Raw genomic sequence first — 24,632 nt, 5'->3', positions numbered from 1 at the left:
AAACTCTTTAATAATTATTTCTTGCAACCCCAAGCCCCTGTTTGGAGACCCTGCATTTCTCTGCATCTAAAACATAAATACCGGCGAGTCTGTAGCAGCATCTTTCTGTAACAATCGCTTATTGAGCACCTCCTAGGTTCTGCGGGGCACACAAAGATGAATGAGGCATGGCTTTAGCTTCAAGTTGCTTAGACCCTGGCATAGCCAAACTGGTTCTCCATACAGACCACATGCCCATGGAGACAGATGAGAAAACTTCCATCTGAGTCCAGGTGGCCTTGTGACCAAAGTTTTTCTAAAGGTTTCAAGCAACCTGTTCACACACCTGAATCTAATATTTTCCTCTGTGTTCTGAGTCAGGCTTAGTTACAAATATTAAGAATCCTGCTTTCTTGAATAAGAGGATTATAAGCCTTCTTTTGAGGTCTCAGAGTTCAATTACTAGCATCTCTGCATAATAATAAGGACTATTCTTTCACCAGAAATATTTTCATTATGATGAGCAAGGCTGGGTTGAAGGCTGCTCAGGAGATACTATAGATTTGCAGTCCCAACTGCCTGCACCTAAACAGACTCTGAGCAGCACTTTTGAAAAGATTTCCTGAAAAGAATCCACGTGCATGCAAGAGACCACCTTTATTCCCTCTACCTCCTCCCAGTTTCTGACCTTGGTGTTCCTTCGCCCCCTCTTCCCCAATACTAATAGAAAACCCAGGCATCTTTATGCCAGAGAAGATAGTGTATATCTGGTTGCCTCCCACCTTGCAGTCATACTAACTAAATCCTAATCTAAAATGACACAACTATCTCAGGTGGGTAAGAGTCAGCCCTTATTCTGAAGCAAGGCAAGTTGATTTGGCACTCTACCCTGCACGGATCCTGCTGGAATACAAGTTGTGGAAAACAAGTTCTCTTCTCTCAATAGCACCCTTGAACCACTGTCACACAGTGCATCTTATCACACAGAGGCATCTGTTTTCTGGTACAGCTGGTTCTTTCCTTCTCACATCCCAACGAGTATCTGTGCTCTTCCACTCCACTCACCATCCCATCCCATCCACCTAGTCTCTACCACCTGTCAGATCACGTGTGTAAAAATACTGTTTCCATTTTAGAGATAAGAAAACTGAGCCTCAGAGAATATGTGACTTACATGGATGCATACTCATTGTGAGTGGCTGAAAAAAATTCAGTTATTCTAACCCCAGAATTCATGGTCTTTGCGGTATATGAAGAATTCATAGTGTAATAGTATCTTGCAATATAGAGCTTTGTGGGAGAGATATACTTTTAGGAATATTATTTCATGTTGTTGTCATGACCACCACTGTTTGGGAAAGGTATTATGGTTCTTCACATAGGAGATATCCATGCATGGGTATTGGAATCGAACATTTATGGATTGCAATCTATATTGTATCCCAAAAACTAACTGAGAAACTTAGGAAATCCCTTATAACACTTGAAAGTCACTTTCCTTATCTAGAAAAATTGAGAGGTGGAGACATAGTAATATTCCTCCCTTGAAATGCTGACACACAGAGTAAGTCAGAAGGAAAGTTGAACACATCACCTGGCACTGTGTAGTGGCTCAGTTGAGTTCAACTCTTTTCACCTGTCTTAATTCCATACTAGGCTAGATTGAATTACGTCATCTATAAAGGTTTCTTTCCAAGTTTAAATTTTATTAAAGTGTCTGTAGCCATTTCTTATCCCCTTCCTTTTTTTAGCTACATGACTATGTTTTGTTTCCAGACCACATCTTCGGGGAATCTAATCAAGACTGATAGGCTGGGGTTTTAGTCCAAGCATACAGATGTGGGTTACAATTGTGATTTTAGATGCGTCTAAGTGACATCAGAGGGAACTTTCTCTCCTCCTCCACCTCCACCTCCCAGGCTAAGATTGTTAACATCAGCCAGAGGCAAGGAAGTGATAGGTACAAGCAACAGACATGGCAAATGAATTATCTCAAGCTACTTATTCCTTGGCAGTGAGGCAAGCAACCTAGCAATTCATCTGCAATAAAACAAGTTTTCCCAAATGAGTTGGCATGGTGCCCCGCCTGGCTAATGTTTTCAACCTCGTTTGTAGAGAAAAATTAAGGACATTCTGTTCACATTTTCTTTCTCCTTTCTTCTTTCTTCCTATTAAAAAAAAATAAGTACTTGTTAATTCCAGAGGTCAGTTAAAGAGTAGACAGGCAGTTTGCTAGTCAGGAACAGAGAAAATGTGAGGGTAAATACAACGTCTGCCCTAGACCTGCTTTTAAATATTGATGCCAAAGTTACCCAGGCTTATTTGAGGTTACTAGTCAATTATGGGCTACTCAGCTCCCCACAAGGTGGAGATTAATGCACCTCCTTTGCAGAGAACTCCACCATGTAGTCAGGGCTCCACTCCACTAGGCTTGTTTTCTCTCTTTTCATTTAATCTAATTTGATGAATCAAATCCTTTGCACCAAACCACCTCCATCACCCACCTTTCCAACCCCACAGAAAAAGGGAAACAACAGTAGTTGAAAAATGTATCCAATCAACCAGAAACAAATGCATTTCTAATTAAAGATTATAAATACAGGTCACCCTTTAGAACAAGCAAACACAAGTCAAGCATCATTCTTCTCGATTTGTTCCAGGTCATTGTTCTCCTCTGCCTGGTTGCAGAACACTAATGGATCATCTTGATAAAAATTCATTTTTCCATCCATCTGTTATATTGCACTCTTAATGTCAATTTCTCCTAATGTATCTTGATTTTGCCCCAGACCCAGCTGCAAGCACACGACATTTTATTAAAATACAGTCTCATGTCTCCAGTCCTCTAAATAAGGGAAGTAACTGCAAGACCATTTTCTCCCCTTGTATTTGCAGTTTTAAGTTTCAGCATATGTTAGCATAATGATTTCATTCAACATCATTTCCAAAGGCAGAGGCCCTTCTGAATCAATTTCTTGACTCAGAACCAGGTCAAATCAAATAAGCAGTTTATACACATAAAAAAGGGAGATTTGATAGCAACAAATGTCAAAGGCAATAGAGAAGAGAATATTTCACTCGGGAAACAATTCTTAAAGCATAGGAAGTTTTGTTCTACCCTAATCAAAAGGGAAAATGCAACGGGCAAAAACCCTCTAATTCTTCCACAGCCATCTGACAAAACAAGGACTGATGAAAGTTTTTAAAGTAAGAAATGTGCACATAGGTCGCTTCCCAAGTTCGTAAGTGAATTATAAAGTTATTTACTAGAAAGGTGAAGGTGGCTCTGAGCAAACCCAAATCTAACATCCCTGCTCCAGACATTAGAAGGCAGACCAGGGGCAACTTGGCAAAGAGTCAGAGGAAGATGTGACTGAAAAATCAAGGACACACAGTCACATAAGAGGAAAGGCAGGGCAGTTAAAGCTAGACACAGGTTGCAGATGAGGAAACCGAAGCACGGGGAATTTAAGTGAATTGGTAGAGATTAACCTCAGCGGCAGCACCACCAACAACAAAATCACATTGTTGGTGTTGGGTCATAACTTGTAGGCTTTGGGACATATTGAAAGGATTTTTAAGAGAGTACACATTGGGGGCTGTGAAGAGCAGTGTTTTAGGGAAATGAGTAAATGTATTAGTTAAGGTTCTCCAAAGAAATAGAGCCAATAGGTGATACCTATCATCTATCTATCAGCTATCAATCTGTCAGCTATCTATCTATTTATCTATCTGTCATCTATATCTATCTATCATCTATCTATCATCTGTCTATCATCTATCTATCTATCTATCTATCTATCTATCTATCTATCATCTATCTATCTAAACAGTCAGGCAGAGAGTGAATTTTTTGTCCTATTCAGGCCTTCAATGGATTGGATGAGCCCACCCACATTGGGGAGGACCAACTGCTTACTTAGTCTACTCATTCAAATGCCAGTCTTATCTAGAAACACTTCATGGACACACCCAGAGTCATGTTCAACCCAATGTGTACGTGCTCCATACCCAAGTCAAGGACACACACAGTGAGCCATCTGGGTGAGTACAGCCCATTGGCTCTTCAATGCACAGAGTCATATTTCTTAGGGACTTAGAAGAAGGGTCTGTCAGTTTCTATTCTTTCTGAGGATTGGTAGTCCCAAAGGTGATTATAAATCTAAAAATAATTTCATTCTCCTTTTGTTTTCTGAAATACAGTCTCTACTCCTTCTCATGGTCTACAAAACCTATGGGACTTTGGTCCCTCACCCCTCTCTCTACACTGCCCATCCCTTCCCCTGTGCTTTTCCACCAACACCGGCATTTTTCCCACTGCAGGAAAGCACCCTATGTAAAGTATTCCTCTCCATCACTCTTTGCCTGGTAGTAATTCTTTGCATTGGGCTTAATGCTATCTACATGTTCTTATTTATCTACTCCATACAAAAACACACTTGTTCAGGCAAACCTTGGACATATGGCAGGTTTGGTTCCAGATCACTGCAATAAAGCAAATACTACAATAGAGTCACAGACATGTTTCACTTTCTCAGTGCATAGAAAAGTTATAACACAATGTACCATAGTCTATTAAGTGTGCAATAGCATTCTATCTGAAAACATAATGCCTGTACCTTAATTTAAAAATCCTATTACTCAGCCATAAAAAGGAACAAAATAGTGACATTTGCCAAGAAGTGGATGAACCTAGAGACTGTCATACAGGGTGAAGTAAGTCAGAAAGAGAAAAACAAACATGGTGTAATAACGCTAATATGTGGAATCTAGAAAAATGGTAGAGATGAAATTATTTGCAAAGTAAAATAGAGACACAGGTATAGATAAGAAACATGGATACCAAGGGGGGAAGGGGGGGTGGAATGAATTGGGAGATTGGGGTTGACATATATACACTACTATGTATAAAATAAATAACTAATGAGAACCTACTGTACAGCACAGGGAACTCCACTCAATGCTCTGTGGTGACCTAAATGAGAAGGAAATCAAAAAAAGAGAGGATATATGTTTATGTAACTGATTCACTTTGCTGTACAGCAGAAACTAACACAATACTGTAAAGCAACTATTCTCCAATAAAAATTAACTTTAAAAAATTATTTATTCCCGTCAACAGTGTAAGAGGGTTCCTTTTTCTCCACATCCTCTCCAGCATTTATTATTTGTAGACTTTTTGATGAAGGCCATTCTGACTCGTGTGAGGTGGTACCTCATTGTAGTTTTGATTTGCATTTCTCTAATAATTAGGGATATTGAGCATCTTTTCACATGTCTGTTGGCCATCTATATGTCTTCTTTGGAGAAATGTCAGTTTAGTCTTCTGCCCATTTTTTGATTGGGTTGTTTGGTTTTTTTCATACTAAACTGCATGAGCTGTTTTTATATTTTGGAAATTAGTCCCTTGTCAGTAGCATCGTTTGCAAATACTTTCTCTCAGTCTGCCAGTTGTCTTTTCATTTTGTTCATGGTTTCCTTTGTTGTGCAAAGGTTTTTAAATTTAATTAGGCCCCATTTGTTTATTTTTAAATCTCCATTACTTTAGGAGATGGATGCAAAAAATTAATGCTGCTATTTATCTAAAAGAGTGTTCTGCCTATGTTTTTCTCTAGGAGCTTCATAGTATCCAGTCTTGGTGAAGCCACTATGCAGAACAGTATGGAGGTTCCTTAAAAAACTAATTATAACATTACCATATGATCCTACAATCCCACTCCTGGGCATATATCCGGAGAAAACTGTAATTCAGAAAGATATATGCATCCCAATGTTCATAGCAGCACTATTTACAATAGCCAAGACATGGAAGCCACCTAAATGTCCATCAACAGATAAATGGATAAAGGAGATATATATACACACCACATATATAATTGAATACCACTCAGCCATAAAAGATTCTATTGTTGCTGCAAATAAAATAATGTCATTTGCAGCAACATGAATGGACCTAGAGATTATCATATTAAGTGAAGTAAGTCAGACAAATATCATATGACATCGCTTATTTGTGGAATCTAAAATAAATGATACAAATGAACTTATCCACAAAACAGAAATGGACTCACAGGCATAGAAAACAAATGTATGGTTACCAAATTGAGGGTGGGGGGAGATAAATTAGGAGTTTGGGATTAACATATACACAATCCTATTATAAAATGAGTAAACAACAAGGACCTACAGTATAGAACAGGGAACTATAATCAATATCTTATAATAACCTATGATGGAAAAGAATCTGAAAAGGAATATATGCATATGTGTGTGTATAACTGAATCACTTTGCTGTACACTTGAAACTAACACAACATTGTAAATTAACTATACCTCAATTTATTTTTTTTTAATTTTTAAAAATGCAGAAATAAACTCCTACCCCATGGGGTTCTTCGGACCATCAAATGAGACTACAGGTGTGAAAGTTCTTAGCCCAGGCATTTTGAGAAGAAGAATCACTCAGAAAATGTTTATTGTCTGACTCTGAATGGTTTTGAATACTGGTATTCACAGAGTCAGTGAAGAGGATTCTATCTAGTAAATATCTATATCACTGCAAAAAAAATAATCCTTTACTGCTAAAAAATGCTAACAATCATCTGACAACACAGGGGTCCCACAAACTGTAGATTTGTAAGAAACACGTCTGCAAAGCACAATGAAGCAAAGTGCCATAAAACGAGGTACTCCTGCACTGCAGCCTCCTAGAGCAGCAAACCTATCACTGATACCTGACACAAAATAGAATCTTTGTAAATGTTTGCTGAATGAATGAATGAACTTGTTGAGGGGCATATCAAGTGAACACCTGAATAGGTGCAGCACAACCATAGACAAACTGATTGGAAATCGACATGCCCCTTCAGTGTTGGTGCACATTCTGATTTGAAAGAAAAGGGATGGAAAAAACATTTCTTCCTTTCTAGTATCTTACTACAAATTCCCCACTCCCATTATGTGCCCATTTCCCTAATGTAGTCAATGTTCATCTTTTTGTTTGCACGCATCCTTACAAAACAGTAGATTTGTTATACATTTAAATTTGTCTAAATGACATTATGCTATATGTCTCACTCTATTTCTTACTTTTTTCATTCAGTGCTATTTTGTTAAGACATGACCATTTTTTATTTGCCTGGTAATTGATAGCATGATCCACAATATCTTACATTTCCACTCCCTTGTGCTAGGTAACTCCCTTTTGCCATAGACACACTGTGACAAATCACCTTATGTGTGTTTCATTTGGGGCCTGAGAGAGGATTTCTCTAGGACGTTGATCCAGGAGTAGGATTTTTCAGTCATAGAGCATCTGTATGCTTAATATGACGAAGTGGTACGTGACCACTGGGGTTCTGCATACCAACTTCTTAGTACACCTGGAATTATTGTAGTTTTATAATTTTTGTAAGTCATAATTGCAAAGTAATATATCTTTGCTGCCATAATTTTAAATTTCTATTTACTAATAAGTTTAAGCATTTCATTATATGCTTTATATATGTCACCTTTACATTTTTAGTTCTAATTTTTTTATTCCTATTCTTGCTTTTGTCAAGCTAATGATTAAATCATCTAAATGAATGATACTCTTTTCTCTTATGATTTTTACTTCTCTGATTTATTTTCTTATAATGGGTAGGAAAATTGGTCTATGCAAAGTGTCATTGTGATTACTTGTTTTTAATCTTAGAAGGAACACATCTAATTTCTAATCTCTTCAATTTTAAAGAGTTTCATGTTAATCTTTCTAGTTGTCTATAAATGTATTCAAAGTTATAATACTGTAAAAATTATTTATTTGTTCCAGCTATGTCCCACAACCTTTGCCAGTTATTTCCAAATATTTTATAATTTTCTCTATAATTTAAAATTATTTAGTGGTATGCTATTTATTTTGTACATTTATGGGATTTTCAAGCTATATTGACACTATTGATTTCTAATTTTACTGCATTGTGACCATAGAATATATTCAATATAATACTGATGTTTAATTAGTGGTTTAATATTAATTTCGTTTTAGTCAGACAAGGACATGCTTGCTGTGGTAACAAACTAACCTCACAGCTCATTGATTTAACAGAGCAGAAATTTACTTCTTGTTTTGGTCAACAGAAGCTCTCCTGCATCTGATAATTCAGGAAACCAGGCTTCTTGTATGCCATGACTCTGCCATCAACAAGTCACCCTATTGTCCACTCTAGTTCTAAAAATCTACACATATTTTGACTGTGAATTATTGTTTTAATCATGAAGCAATACACAGAGCTTCTGTTCAACATCAGCTGTATAGGGCAACATTTTTAGTTGGATTCAAGGCAATCATATGGCTTTAGGATGGCTCCCCCATGACAAGATTATGTCTAGATAATTAAGTGTGTTGTATAAAACATTTTCTCTATTCCTCATTACACCTTCTTTTGGATCTCTTAATTCCCCCAAACCTTCTGATTCTCACAAATGGTACAGCTTGTGTTGAACTCAACCAGCCTCAGGCTCTGGTCACCAAGGACCTTCTGTTTTGATAGCCATCTAGACTCTCCCTCCCACTCTTGTCATTTAAGTCTTGACCTTCATCTACTTCCTGTTTCTATCATAATTTTGAGATAGGAAATTCTGTGAAAAAATATATGTTAATATGCTAAACATACCTCACCTAGGAAGGGAGACTTCTTATGTATTCCAATTTTTTTCAAATCCCCAGAGAGTATGAACCCTAGTTATTGATCACATGACCTAATTCCTCCACCACCTCCCCACTATTGATGTGATATGGAAATGGTAACCTTGTATAACTTATGATGGATTTAGCAAAAGTATATAATAATAAAGATAAATATCAATGTGATTAAGCAATTTGTTCAACAACATTCATTAAGTCTGCTCTGTTCCTGGCTTTGGTAGTGGGAATTCAGGAGGAATAAGATCCAGTATGAAGGAGCTCTCAAATCTAGAATGGAAAAATCCATTAAGAGCAACTAATTTTTAAAATATGTAAGTTCAATGATAGAGGTATGCACAGGGTGCTATGAGAACTGGACAGAAACACCTAATTCATAAAAGAAATGGTAATCAAGATGGATCTTGAAGGTGGCTTTGTTAGGGGAGCCCAGTTCAGAAAGTGGACAGAGCGTGAGCAAAGACATAAAGATGAGAGAGAGTGTGATATAGGGAGGGATATCTAGCGTTTGATAGTGTGCAGGACAAGTGTGAAGGAAGGAGTGATGGAACATGATTCTAGAGATCTTGGGCAGGCCCGCAGGGACCTTGGGTGCCGTGAAGGGATCCTGGAGCCCTTAAAGAGATTTCAGCAGAAGACTGACACAGACAAGGAGGGACGTAGATTAAACCCTTGCCCTTCATTTCCCTTACCACATGTGTGCAGATTTATTTTCAGGAACGGTGCTTTTCAGAAATCACTTCCTCAGTAACCCTCTGTGTTATATATCATCTGCTTACCTTCATCGGCAAAGCCAAAGAGGGGTATCACTCTGAGTGAAAAAACAACTGTGCCACCTGACCATACAAAGGCTCTCTGGAGCATCTTTCTTATACCTGTAGCTCATCAGTCAGGCCAAATCACATGAACGGAACAAGAGCAAAACAACTCCACATCAGACTGCACATGGTGAATTCAGCTGAGAATTTGGTGCAAATTTATCAAATCTACCCCTAGCAAAGGCAGACACTTGTATATTTGCCAAATTTCTACTTCTAAATATGTTCTGAGTTTCATTAATTCCACAAGCATTTGCTAAGCCCCTATTGTGCTTGGGAAAGCCAAGGTGAACAAAAGAATGTTGAGCATTGTCAGATTCTTCAGGAGGAGACCCTGAGACAGGATTCCTGTGCCTATGATTCTTAAGGAAGTGTTCCTAGGAAAAAACAGTAAAGTGAGCAGAAGGAACAGAAAAGGGAAGGAATGAAGTCAAGCACGGATGTGATTTCAGGCAAAGTCTCACAGAAGATTGCTACCCCCTGATCCTGCAGAGCCATGGGCTATAAGTTCAACTTCCAGAGCTGGTCCCAATTCAGAGCAAGGGAGCTGGTGTTTCATACACCTACACAAGTCAGTTATTGACAAGGGATTGTACACTTCCAGCAACTTCAGTCTCTCTGGGCTTCATACAAATCAGCTCCAATAACCTGGGGTCTCAGTGTAGGTCCTTAGAAGCAAAGACAGGTAAGCTGGGGCAGAGAAACGGGGAGAGTAAAAAGGGTCTGAGTGGATCTGGGCGGAGTAGCAACAGAGTCTTCTAGCACCATCAAGGAACTCGCAGTCTAGACAGACATGAGCAGAGAGGTGTAATTATGAGTTTTGGGTACTCTGAATAAAAATGACTTTCCTACACCACTTGAGGCAAGACTGAAGCGATCAGCTTTCTTGGGGGTTTGAGGAAAGCATTCACTGTGGTGGAGACATTTGTTTGGTCTCTGTGCCACTATGTTTTATCTTGCCATATTTCCGCTCTATGAATCTTGATCACTGTATTATCTACTTCTTCTAGTTTACAATCAGTCATGCCACAAAGGAACTCCTGGCATTTGGGTGATCTGTGAGCAATGTGACTAGCAGGTATTAGTTATTTTACTCTTTTCTTCACTTGGTAGAGCCTTCCTGTCACCAAAATCCTTCAGGTGCTGCAAATAATAATAGGTCATAAACATCCAAGTCTATCTATGAAGCTACTTTGAATAGCACAACTACAAATAAAAAATTCATAATTTGCAGTAGGACCAGGGTCTTTTCTTTATTTTTTGTTTCATATGTTCATCAATGCCAACTTCAATTTACTGATCAGAATTAAAATAGATCCTTATTGACTCTCACCAGCTTATGGCTCTGCTTTCAGCCGAGTCTAGAATTTCTTACCATCAGGGCATAGCACATGGCTAAGAAGAAAACACTAGTTTGCATGTGTAATAAGAACATCAGACTGATGCTATTTTCTTTCCCAATTAAATGATTCTATCCCAAATGGAACAAGATTAAATGACTCTCCCTAAAGTGACACCTATTGTAATTGTCCATATTTTGGCTTAAAAACTGTCTTATCCTTGGAGGACATAAAATTGTTTCAAATTTACTCACCACATATCTAAGAACACAGGAAATTGCAGTCCTTTAGAAAATCTGAGTGAGAGATTTAAGACTAATATTTGTTCCAATGAATATTTAATGTATCTTTAGAAAATATTATCCCTTCACATGATCACGTCTCACGGGCCAAAATAAACATCAGTTGTGCGCTTATCTTTATTCCCACAAATCTCGAGAAATGTTTTTTGGCAACTTATAAGATAGTTTGAGAGCTAACAGGATTGCAGATATTAAAGGTAGAGATAAAAAAAGTTGGCAAACAAGGGTGGGGACAAAGGAAAGCCAGTAAAACACCAGAAAGCATATTACAATAGCTTATGTATCTTTTGGGGTAAAACTAAGGATAAACTGCATTAGTTTGTGAGAGTTAGAATAACTGTTTGGAAAAACCAGACTGATCAGAGGAAAACAGGCTTTCTGCAAAAGCAATAAAAGAAAAAAATTAGTGTCTATAAAAGAAAATTAACATCTGATTGTATAACTTTTATCGTACAAATATAACATTACTTTCACACACTTGGAAGAAAATCAAATTCTATAAAAGTCAATGCTGAGTAAGGATTCACAACCCCCCCACAGTACTTATCTTTAAAAAACATGGAATTTTTTTTAAAGGCTGAAATAGGCAGTTTTGTGAAACCCTGCAAATGTGGCAAAAGCCACCCCGAGGAAAGAGGGATCAAAAAAAGAGGCTTGTTTGGGATTGGAAACAAATACACTTATTTTAGCATGAGCAGTTGAAATCTTTGGGGGCACTGTCCTGCTTCTCTCACAGCCCCTAGGTAGGTCAGAATGTCAAAGAATCACGTTATTGTAAATACACACCCAAGGATGGGCTTTATAATAAGTAAGCTTTGTTGAATGGAAGAAGACGGAGCCTCGTGCTCCAGAATCCTTGGAAGAATCCACTCCATAAGTAAAACCTACTGTGGATGAATCAGAAACTTAGCTTGAAGCTTTTCAGCAAGCAACACAAAAATAGAAAACTTATCTCTTACAAGATTCGAAGTAGTCATGAAATAAAAATAAGCTAGTGGCTCAGGAGAATTGCAACTTTCCTTGATGCTGAGCTCCTATAGAACTTTCTCCTAGGGGTTCTCATAAAAAAATAAATAAAAGAAAGAAAAGAAAAGAAATCTTGTGATGTGATGAATACAGTGGCCTGCACAACTTCCTTACTATAAATCCCACTAAGGTTTCAGAAGGCTATTTTCTATAATATCGGAATAAGCTGAACAGATATTGCAGCAAGATGAAGTTCAGTTTAAAAATAAGAAATCATCCTCCCAGGCAAGGTCTTGGACAAAGTTCTTCAGTTATCCTATGTGATCCAGGTATATATTTAAGGATATTTGAAAGAGAGGACAGACTAGTGTATCTCAAACAATCCTCCCTGGATACCATTCCTCTCAGGTTATCTTTGTGCAAACATGGAGTAGAAATCAGTTTGGTACAGTTTCTCCCTGTGAGATGCCTTGAGTTCAACTTGCCCATGTTTCTAGCATATAGAACCGTATGCTTGAGAGACCAACAAGTCAAAGGCAAGGAAATAAGCATTTATGATAAATGGAGACATATTAGAACAAGTGTCTGAATGCAAGCCTGTCCCATTTCCACCCAGAAGAGAGGTGAGGAAGAACTAGCCTGGGGGCAGCATTGGCGCTGAAGATTATTTCCAGTCTGCTCATGAAGACCAGCTCTCTAGCTAAGTAAGGCCCTGCGCTGCTGAAAAAAATAGCACTAAATAGATACCCACCTGGTACAAAAACAGACACATTTTTAAAATTTTATTTTTACCTAATTTTTAAAGCTTATTTTCTATTTACAGTTATTACAAAATATTGACTATATTTCTTCTGTTGTACAATACATCTTTGAGCCTATCTTACACCCAATAGTCAGTACCTCCCACTCCCCCATCCCTATAATCCCCCTCTCCTCCCAGTGGCAACCACTAGTTTGTTCTCTATATCTGTGAGTCTGCTTCTTTTATGTTATATTCACTAGTTTGTTATCTTTTTAGATTCCACACGTAAACAATATCATACTGTATTTATCTTTCTCTGTCTGACATTTCACTCAGTGTAACACCCTCCAAGTCCATCCATGGTGCTGCAAAAGGCAAAATTTTGTTTTTTTAATGGCTGAGTAGTATTCCATTGTATATGTGTAGACCACACCTTCTTTATCCATTCATCTCTTAATGGACACTTAGATTGTTTCCATGTCTTGGCAATCAAATGTTTAAAACACTCCAGTCAAGCACCTGTCACATATATGGGGGTATACTACTTTCTAAAGGACTGACCAAAATAAATTTAGGAGACATACAAACAGGTAACTCCATAAGGCAATTTGTTGAAGGGAACTACACTGTATAAGCAACGTAAAATGATTACTCTGCAATTGCGCACTGATTTACATTCCCACCGGCAGCGAGAGATAATGTCTAATTAGTCCATACCCTTGCCAGCACTTGCAGGATAATTGTGCCACATCTTCTGAAAATAAAATGGATTTTTCTGTTTACTCAATAATTCCATTTCTAGGAATTTTCATATATACATGCAAATGTGATGAAATGTACCAACTATCTGCTTCAGCAGAAAGCCAGAAATAATTCTGTCCGTTGAAGACTGATTAAAGTTTATCCATACAATGACTTCTACACTGCTATCAGAGGAGATAAGTTTATATGGACTGATGGGGAAATATTTATTAGATAAGGTGAACGAGTGTGAATGGTATAGCTATCGTGCGTATGCGTACGTGTGTGTGTGCACGTTGAAAAACTACTGCAGCAAACTATAAGCAGAGAGCAAGTATGCATAAATGACAAACCGACTCAGACCACCAGGCCTCTCACCTCCAAAATCTGTCATCTTTCCACCACATGAAAGAGTAGATATGTCTGGCTTCCATTTTCAAACCACTCAGCAATGGTACACGGACACTCGTCAGATGGCAAGCCCCATGGTCTTTTTTTCCCCACACATTGTTTCCTATAATCATTGTTGTATCTTAGAGTTTTTTTTTTTTTTAATAACAGAATCAAATCTCCTAAGAGGCAGGATCTTCATTTCAAAGAGGCACCATCCCAACCTCTTTTGAGTCATGCTTTTCTGGCAAAGAGCCTCGTTTTTTGCTAGTATTGCCTTAGTCCAAGATTTATCACCACACTTGCGGTAAGCACAACTGTTCAGTAAGAGTGCCCTCCTGTTGGATGGATGGCCTAGTCTTTGATCTTAACTTGACCATCCCACTGCTGCCCTGTTCCATCTTCAGCAAAGCCCCCATTTTCTCACGGCATCATTCATAAACCCAGACAAGTGTTCTCACAAACACCCAGTGAACCTGATTATTCACATTGGGTTTCAATTTAATAAGCCTTTCACTCACTGATATCAAGCTTGTCCATTTTGTAGCACTGCCTTATGAAGTTATTAACTTATCATTTGATACTTGTATTTTTGTAGGGATTATGTACCAAAATCACTGAATAAGGAGGTTCCTTAAAAAACTAAAAATAGAACTACTGTATGACCCAGCAATTCCATTCCTGGACATGTACCCTGAGAAAATCATAATTCAAAAACACACATGTACCACAATGTTCATTGCAGCACTATTTACAATAGGCAGGACATGGAAACAACCTAAATGTCCATCAACAGAGGAATGGATAAAGAAGATGTGGTACATATATACAATGAAATATTACTCAGCTGTAAAAAGGAATGAAACTGGGTCATTTGCAGAGATGTGGTGGACCTAGAGACTGTCATACAGAATGAAGTAAGTCAGAAAGAGAAAAATAAATATCATATATTAACACATATATGTGGAATCTAGAAAAATGGTATAGATGAACCTACTTGCAGCGCAAGAATAGAGATGCAGACATAGACAATGAATGGGTGGACACAAGAGGTGAAGAGGAGGGTGTGATGAATTGGGAGATTAGGATTGACATATATACACTATCACGTGTAAAATAAATAGCTAGTGGGAGCCTGCTGTATAGCATAGGGAGCTCAGCTTGGTGTTCTGTGATAACCTGAGTGGGTGGGATGGGTAGGCAGGTGGGAGGAAGGTCCAAGAGGGAGGGGATATATGTATACATATAGCTGATTCACTTAGTTGTACAGCAAAAACTAACACAACATTGTAAAGCAATTATACTCCAATAAAAGAAAAAAGAAAAAAAAAAGAAGAAAATCAAAGATGGTCCCAAGGACCCTGCACAAGTACCCAGGCACAAGGGAAGGTAGTAGCCAACTTTAAGGGATGTTTTTACAAAATGATAGGAAGAAGAATATCTTAGAATCATACTATAGTGAGTTAGTCACACTGTAAGTGGAATGAGGGGAACTGCTGACTGCAGGATGAGCAAATTGACTTAGGTGGATTTTCAATTGTTCTTCAAAAGCCAAAACATTTCTAAAATTCAATTAAGCAGCAAAGAGCAACATGCTTTGCAATTTGATGCTGAATCTCTTTTACACTCAACATCCACTTGTCCCCAAAATGAGGTTGTAGTCTATTTACTCTAAATGTAATATTTTTTTATATAAATTTTAACAATCAGAGCTTCTATTTGATTAGTAGATGTCTGAGTCGGACTGGCTGAAATAACAAAGTACCACAAAGTGGAGAGCTTAGAAACAACAGGAATGTATTCCTCACAATTCTGGAGGCTGGAAGTTCCAGATCAGAGTGCCAGCACCAGGTCAGGTTCTGGTCAGGGCCTGCTTCTGGGTTTCGATGGCCGTTTGTTCACTGTATCTTCCCACAAAGCTGAGAGAGCTCTCTGAGGTCCCTTTTATAAGGGTAGTAATCCTGTTCATGATGGTTCTACCATCATGACCTAATCACCTCCCAAAGACCCCATTTCCTAGTCACATCACATTTAGGGTGTTTCAACATGTGAATTTTGGGAGGACACAACACTGCAGTAGAATATTTAAGCTTGTTTGGATGCAATTATGATTATATGTGTCCAATGACAGTTCTATACTTACAGTCCATAGATTTCTTTTTTCTTTTTTTCTTCTTCCAGTTTTATTGAAATATAATTGACACACAGCACTGTATGAGTTTAAGGTGTACAGTATAATGATATGCCTTACATACATCATGAAAGGATTATCATTTGGTGAACATCCATTGTCTCATATAGATGCAAAATTAAAGAAATAATTTTTTTTCCTTGTGATGAGAACTCAGAATTTACTCTCTTAACAACTTTCATATATAACATACAGCAGTGTTAATTACATTGCATCTACAGTGTTTATTTATCTTATAACTGGAAGTTTGCTTTGACTTTTGACTGCCTTCGCCCAATTTCCTATCACCTCTGGTAACCACAAATCTGATCTATTTTTCTCTGAGTTTTGTTTGATTGTTTGTTTCTGATGGCTAATCGACCAGCAGCACTACATTAGTTCCTGTTACACACATAATGATTCGATATTTCTATATATTTCAAAATCATCACCATGATAAGTCTAGTTATGATATGTCACCATACAAAGATATTACTTAGTTATTGACTATATACTCCGCATACTGTACATGACATACCTGTCACTCATTTATTTTGCAACTGGAACTTTGTACCTCTTAATCTCCCCCTCACCTATTTTTCTTTTTCTTTTTTTTTATAAATTTATTTATTTATTTTATTGGCTGTGTTGGGTCTTCTTTGCTGTGCGCAGGCTTTCTTTTCAGTTGCGGTGAGTGGGGGCTACTCTTCATTGTGGTGCGTGGGCTCCTCATTGTTGTGGCTTCTTTTGTTGGGGAGCATGGGCTCTAGGTGCGTGGGCTTCAGTAGTTGCAGCACATGGGCTCAATAATTGTGGCTCACAGGCTCTAAAGCACAGGTTCAATAGTTGTGGCTCACAGGCTTAGTTGCTCCGCGGCATGTGGGATCTTCCTGGAGCAGGGATCAAACCCGTGTCCCTTGCATTGGCAGGCGGATTCTCAACCATTGCGCCACCTAGGAATCCCCTCACCTATTTTTCTTGCCTCACTACCCCCCTCTCTTCTGGCAACCACCTGTTTGTTCTCTGTATCTATGACTCCGTTTCTGTTTTGTTATATTTGCTCCTTTGCTGTGTTTTTAGATTCCACATATAAGTGAAATCATACAATATCTGTTTTTCTCTGTCTGACTTATTTCACTTATCATAATACCCTCTATGTCTACCCATGTTGTCGCAAATGGCAAGATTTCATTCTTTCTTATTAGATTTCTTAATCCACCAAGAACATCACATATGCACAATATTTTCCCTCAATATTTATATTCATATTATCACCACAAATATATTTTTTCTTTTGTATTTTCAGTAGCACTTATAGTAATGTCAGATGTGTCACCTTTGACAGAATAAAATTCCCAAAGCTTTACCCTGACTTACTGAATAAATAAAGAATTGACCAATTATTGGGATGATCTTAACTGACTTTTGTTTTACTTGAAAGATAAGATAATATCATTTAACTGTTGGTAAAATTATTTTTCTTCTAATGTAGCCAACATATTAACAGCTATGTTTTTTTTTTTTTGGTACATACAAGAAAAATTAAAATCAAAAACAAAGAAAATAAATTTAAAACAATACTCAGTTGATCTAAATAAAAACCCATGTTTCATATCACCTATGGTTGGAAGTGTTAATTTGTCACATCTATGCAGAGTATGCAGTCAGTGATATCACTATGTCCCTCTTGGTGGATGGTTAAATATCAACAAACATTTTGAGCAAATTCCACAATTATTATTAACTTTCTAAGGAAATTTAAATCTACTGCTTAATTTCTCATCAAACATGCAATTTTGCTTTTTGAGGTCACTGCCGGCAAAAAGTGTATTGCAAAACAAACAAAAAGAAAGTATCAAACAAGAAAATAAATAAGGCTAAAGATTTACACCACAAAACAAATGGAAAAGCCACTGTAGCAAGGGAGTCAGACTACTTTCTATGTGTTCTGCCTTTGCGCGGTTCAGTAGCTACAACCTGAAGGTGTTGAAGGAACACACAGCCTATAATTGCCCGTGTTCTCCACTGAAGACTGCTGACTGGAAAACCAAGTGGCTGGCAGGAGAAGCAACAATAAGTACTCTCACACCTCCACCAGAGAGCAGGTCAAATTAGCTGTCTCTGCTAGTATTCACACTCAAACACTTCATTTCACCATCAAGTGCCCTGCATCCTCTCCTTGGAAATCAGGTGTTATTTTGTAACCAGATAGGGTCCGGAGAAGGGAGACAGGCTATCATTGGTTGTCCTTCAAATTTAACCACATATTAAGGAGAGAACTCTGTTTACTGCACATAGTATTAGACATCATGGCAGAAAATGTAATTGTTTACATAAACCCAGCATAATTAGCTGGGGGTTCACAGAGTGACGGATATACTGACATGTGACCTTTTCTTGGACCAAGAAACCCCTCTTTAATGGGATGTAGTTGTAGGCACAAAATCATTTGGTCCTTTCACAGAAGATGCTAACTTGATGGAATGATGGGATAGCTTCTTAAAGATGGAGCTAATGCACCAGCTTAGAGATGATACCCTGAAAAGATGTGTCATGGACCTTAAATCAACAGTAGATGATGTTTTGTTCTCCAATAGGTAGAATATACAGGTCCAGGAACCTAAGTGTGGAAAGAGTGTTTCTGTTCATCAGCATTCAGCTGATGAATAGAAATTTATGCTTCCTCTCCTCATAAGTCTTGGTTCTATGAGTGCAGCATTTCTTGTCCCAGAAGGCGGAAGACTTTCACTGGAAACACAGGAAGTACCCCACCCAACTTAAAGCCTCTTGTTACCTTGGGCTCCTCATGCAAGTACATAGCAGACAAAGAGAGGAATTTCCATTCTGGCAGGTGTAACAGACCCTGATCATCCTAAGCAGGTAACATTGCTGCTACATAGAAGACTAAGCAACAAAAACATTAGGTGGTCCACTGGTATCTCCATGCCCAATTTTATTATAATTGGGAAAATAGTCAACCAGGACAAAAAAAACAGAGCAAGGGCAGGGAAGGAATGAATAATTGTGAACTAATAATACCATCTATCACAGCAGGTTAAACCAAAGATGATTTTGATTTGCTCTGGATTGGAGTGAATTTCCTCCAGGTTCTACTTTGGGTTTTTAATTACTTTCCATTATCATTAATAGTTGCCTTACCAGAAGCATTAATTTCCCATTTACCCTCTTATAATACTAGGACAATGCCAGATAATGCTGCCCAGGCTCAACATAACATCACAGAAGGAGATTAGAATGCTGCATAGATTATTATTTTTTACAGAATTACTTTCAAGACAAATTGAATTTCATTGCCTGAGAAGAATTTTTATGTTTTTGCAGAGAAGGGACAAATAGGTGTCAGCTGTTACAAAGTACATGATGATGACATAATTGAAAGAAATCAAACAGATTTTTATACATGAGATTTAATGCTATCTTTGAATGAGTTTAAGGAGGTTTCTGTCAAGGTTCAAACGCATGATTCATCACTGCACAGTACAAGTGACACAATTAAGATTACTGTGTTTCAATGGAGAGATAAAGAGGCTAATTCTCGTCATCACAGCTATTTTTCAAACTCATATACCAAGACTGTCTTGGAGTGAAGGGAATTGAGACTTCTCCAACAATTATTCCTCCCTGAAATCTATATGGATCCAACAATATTATATTACCAATATTAAAAAGAGTTTCATTAAAAAATGCAACAGGATTAATGAAGATATATGTCATAGAATATAAGAGCTGTCCTTTCACTATGAAGGCTGAACAAGTGCTATTAGTGCTGGATTAGTCCTCTCTGGGATGTAGCCTTCTACAACCTGAGGGCCACCAAGAATAGCTGGATGTTTCTCATTAGGACAATCAGACTCTCTCAGTGTTGGATTGGAGGAGGATTGGTTGTGGATGATGAAGGAAAAAGAACTGAGAATTTCTCCCAGGTTTTTGCCTTGAGCTACTGAATAGATATGATGTCATTTGCTGAGATAAAAGGCACTAAGGAAGAAAAGAAATCATAAATCCATTGTTAATATACCTTCCTGCTTCTTACTCTATTGAGAGCTAGAAGCTTTGCTTTTTTCATCAGATTTTGATGATGGACTGTTTGAAAGGGAATTACTTGTCTTTCTTTTCTGCAATTCTCCTGATGGGACTCTCCATCTGAAACCCTCCAGACAACAGTTCTGAAGCTTATTCTCTCTCTTCTCTGCATTCTCTCACCAATGCCACTCAGACTATTTTGTGGGGTTTTAATTCTTTTTTTTCCCTTTGAAGAAGCTTGTAGTGATATCGTTGTCTCACTCAATTTCAACTACCTCCTCAAGCTGAAATGTGTGCATAAATTTGCAAGATGGTGTTTCACAGGCCAGACTTACTGATGGAAAACAGCACAAGACAGAAGGTTTCTTTTTATACAAGAGAAGATATATGAATAGAGGTGACATATCTAGATATATCTAGGATCATAAGTAGCCTTATTTATGGCCAAGAAAAGATAATGTAATTTGAAAAAAATTACAACATCTGATTTTTGGAGTTTTTTATTAATTTTATTTAATACTGAAGTATAGTTGATTTACAATGTTGTATTAGCTTCAAATGTACAGAGACAAATATCATCACATGGCTTACATGTGGAATCTAAAATAAATTTTTGAATGATACAAATGAACTTACATACAAAGCAGAAATAGACCCATAGACATAGAAAACAAACTTATAGTTAGCAAAGGAGAAAAGGGGACAGGGATAAATTAGAAGTTTGGGATTAACACAACATCTGACTTTTGTCCGCAAATATCAATTCTATTGCCTGCCCTTCACGCATTTCAGTTTTTCTTTTTTTCTTTAGGTCTTGAAAGTTTCTCTTCAGTGAATGGTATTTTCCCTTCCTTGATAACCTCTAATCTCTTCAAAGACTATGGTCCAGGAAACTAAATGTACTGTCCTTGAGTATAAAGTTAGACCAGAAGTTGGGATCTAACCTTTCCTTCTTATTATCTAAAACAGTACCAGAAAATTGAACCACTCAGAGCGAAGGCAAGAAGCAAGACCAAGCAAACAAGTACTGTGACCTGACCATGAAGATATTACTGAAATTGGTCTTAAGAGATTTCACTCTTCCCAGGAATTGGCATCTTTCATATTCTTCTAAAGATTGGCAGCCCTTCAAGAATAAAAAAGAAAGAGAAGAAAGAAATATTACAATATTCTAACAATGCAACAGAAAGCTACTGTGGTTCATGAATTTCCTTACATAGGTTAACTAGTTTAAACTTGGCAACAACCCTTTGAATACGGTGTTGGAGAGAGTTAGAGGAGATTGTATAGGCTAGAAAAGTTACACACTTAGTAGTCAGCTAGGTAAGATTAAGACCTAGATCTATATATCATGTTTCTATCACTCTCTCAAGAGGAGAGAGGAATGAGCTATAGACCTTGGTCTTAAAGGTTTTGAAGAGTATTGAACTACAACTATTTTCAGGGGAGGAGGTAAATTTACCACAAATTTGAGAACTATCAAAAAATTGAGTGTATTAATCAGGATTTTCCAAGGAAATAGAAGATAGAGATAGATTGATGATGATAGATGATGATAGATAGATAGATAGATAGATAGATAGATGATAGATAGATAGATGATAGATAGATAGATGTTAGACAGATGATGATGATTAGATAGATTGACAGGTAGATAGATATAGATGGATAGATAGATTTATGATAAGAAATTAGCTGACAGCTTTATGGAGGCTAGCAAGTCCAAAATCTACAATGTGGGCCAGCAGGCTTGAGACCCAGAACAGCCAGTGGTACCCAGATGAAGTATGAAGACCATCTGTTGGAGAATTCTCTCTTGCTCATGGAGGTTGCATTTTTGTTGTTGTTGCTGATATTGTTCTAGTCATGCCTTCAACTGATTGGATAAGGCCCACCCACATTACAGAAGGCAGTCTGCTTTACTCAAGTCCACTGACTTAAATTTTAATTTCATCCAAAAATACTCTTATAGAAATGCCCAGAATAATAGTTGGCCAACTATCTGTGAATCCAGGAAAAGTAGTAGTAGCCCAGGAAAGTTGGCATATAAAATTAACCATCACAAGTGATTACAATAAAAACTGGCTAAATAAAAACAAGCTACAAGGACAATGCTACAAGCTGGGAGATGCATAAAATAAAAAGGATATGTGGAGGGCAAATATAAGTTACTAGAACACATGTGCACATATGTCTGCATGCTCGACATGGATGAAGAAAAATTTAACCATCCTTCTCCAGACCAGTCTGCCAGGGCTCAAAAAGTGCACATCAGAATTATTCCACTGCATTTTAGTGCTTCTCTAGGGCATGATTTACATCAAGAGAATGAAGCTTTCTCAACTAAAGCAAAAGCCTCTAAAGAAATGCAATTATGCATGAACCTTAGAGTTTACCTAGTTGAATCTTCCATTCAACACAGAAATCCTATGTACCTGTCTCACAGAGTGTTCCTCAGCTCCTGAAAATACCTGTGATGAATGTATGATTGTGCCACCCAGGAGGTATCTTAGGATCTCCCAGGAGCTACCCATCTTTGTTAGGTGGGACTAATTATTCAAAATCCTTATTTTGAATGCAAATCTGCCTTTCAGTATTTTTCACTTATATCTATCCTCAGGAACCACAAAATTACATTGTAAATGTTGACTTATTTAATAAACAAACATTTTTCTTCTCAATTTTGTCTCCTTACCTAACTTCCCCTGATCTAACTACCCTTATTTTCACTCACTGCAATGCCTACCACACTCCTTGTTATGGACTGAATTGTAGTCCCCTAAAATGAATATGTTGAAGCCCTAAGCCTCAATGTGACTGTGTCTGGAGATAAGGCCTTTAAAGATTAAGTAATGTCAAAATGTTGGGGCCCTGATCTAATAAGACCAGTGTCCTTACAAGAAGAGGAAGAAATATGAGGAGTGTGCACACACAGAGAAAAGACCATGTGAGGACACAGCAATAAGACAGCCATCTGCAAGCCAAGGAGAGTGATCCCACCAGAAATCAGGCATTACAGCATCTTAGTCTTGACCTTCCAGCTTCCAGTACTGTGAGAAAATAAACTGTCTTTTTAAGCCACCCAATCTGTATTATTTTGCTATGGCAGCCCTAGATGACTAACGCTCTTCCCAATCTGCCACCTTCCAAATCCACCTCCACTCTTGCTTCCTATTCATTCCAAGAAACAAAAATGTGGAGGCCATAGTTATACAGGAAACTGTGGTGGAAAGCTCATTCAATCATCATTAGAAGAAGCACTAGACTCAATAGCTTAGCTCAGAAATTATTTCCCAGTGAAGAGAAGACTTACAGAGGAGACTGAGATATAGGGTAATCATAACACCTTGGAAAAGGCAGCTCCATTGCCACTAGATTTTCCACTGAAACAGAATTCAAAGTCAATTATGAATACTTTTTAAGGGTTATGAGTGCCTACCTGACAGGCATGTTGTAAGGATTCAATGACATATAAAATATAATACACATAGAACAGTGTAATATGGCATATAATATACAATGACATGTAAAATATAATACACATAGAACACCTATCGCAAAGACATCTTAAATAAGTAGTAAGAAAAAAGTGAAAGAGAAATTATAGACACCTACCAGCAACAGACAGTGCAGAGTGTCTCCCTGGCTTCACCCACATTGGTCTTCTCTATCCTTCAAAGAGACCAGTGCCACCAATTGATGTGCAAACTGTGGATTGCAAGTTTACACTTTTCCTGTTTATTAAACCTCTGTCTATATCACTGCACTATCTGTTCTCCTATATCCTTTCTTCTTTTTTTCCCTCCATAAATATTTGTTCAGCATCAACCACATGCCAAGCATTATGTAAGGTTTGGAGTGATCTGAGTCCTGGATGATGAATTTCTTAAAACCTGGAGAGCTTATTAGAGAGTCAGTAATCAAGAGTGATGTGTGATAAACAAGGAAGAGCTTCTTTATCATACAATTGAGCCCTAGCAGGTAATGGAAGGAACATTCTTTATATCTGAATGAGTGATTTGTGGTCAAAGTTTGTGCCCTTCTAAACATAAAGGGAATTCTGTATGTGTGTTCTGTACAGTTTTGAGACTCTCTAGTAGTAACCTTATTGGTACATAAACAGTGAATTACCTGAAAATGTAGTGATTTAATATAGGAATATTTATAATCTCTCAGTTCTGTAATTAGGATATCAGGTGCAGCTGAGCTGGGTCTACTGGTTCAGAGCCACTCACTTACCTTCAATTAAGGTAATACTAGTGCAATGTTCATCTCAAAGGTCGACTGGGGAAGCATATGTTTCGGAGATCATTCACATGACTGTTCACAGGAGTCAGTTCTTCGTGGGCTATGAAACAGAGGACCCCAGTTCTTTCTGGCTATGGTCAATGGCCACCCTCAGTTCCTTGCCATGTGTCTCAAAACGTGGCAGCTGGCTTCCTCAGAGCAAGAAG

At 37.7% G+C, this 24,632-nt stretch overlaps 1 long non-coding RNA gene across 1 annotated transcript in view; it reads right to left on the bottom strand.

Annotated features, from left to right (window-relative positions):
- The window catches only part of LOC130835005 (uncharacterized), a 32,661-nt gene that overhangs the window by 2,278 nt on the left and 5,751 nt on the right, over positions 1-24,632 (bottom strand). The window lies entirely within an intron of this gene.

Source organism: Hippopotamus amphibius, chromosome 13 (genome assembly GCF_030028045.1).
Source record: "Hippopotamus amphibius kiboko isolate mHipAmp2 chromosome 13, mHipAmp2.hap2, whole genome shotgun sequence".
Lineage (NCBI taxonomy): Eukaryota > Metazoa > Chordata > Mammalia > Artiodactyla > Hippopotamidae > Hippopotamus > Hippopotamus amphibius.
The sequence above is the reverse complement of the archived record's forward strand: the minus strand, read 5'-3'. Positions and strand labels throughout refer to the sequence as shown.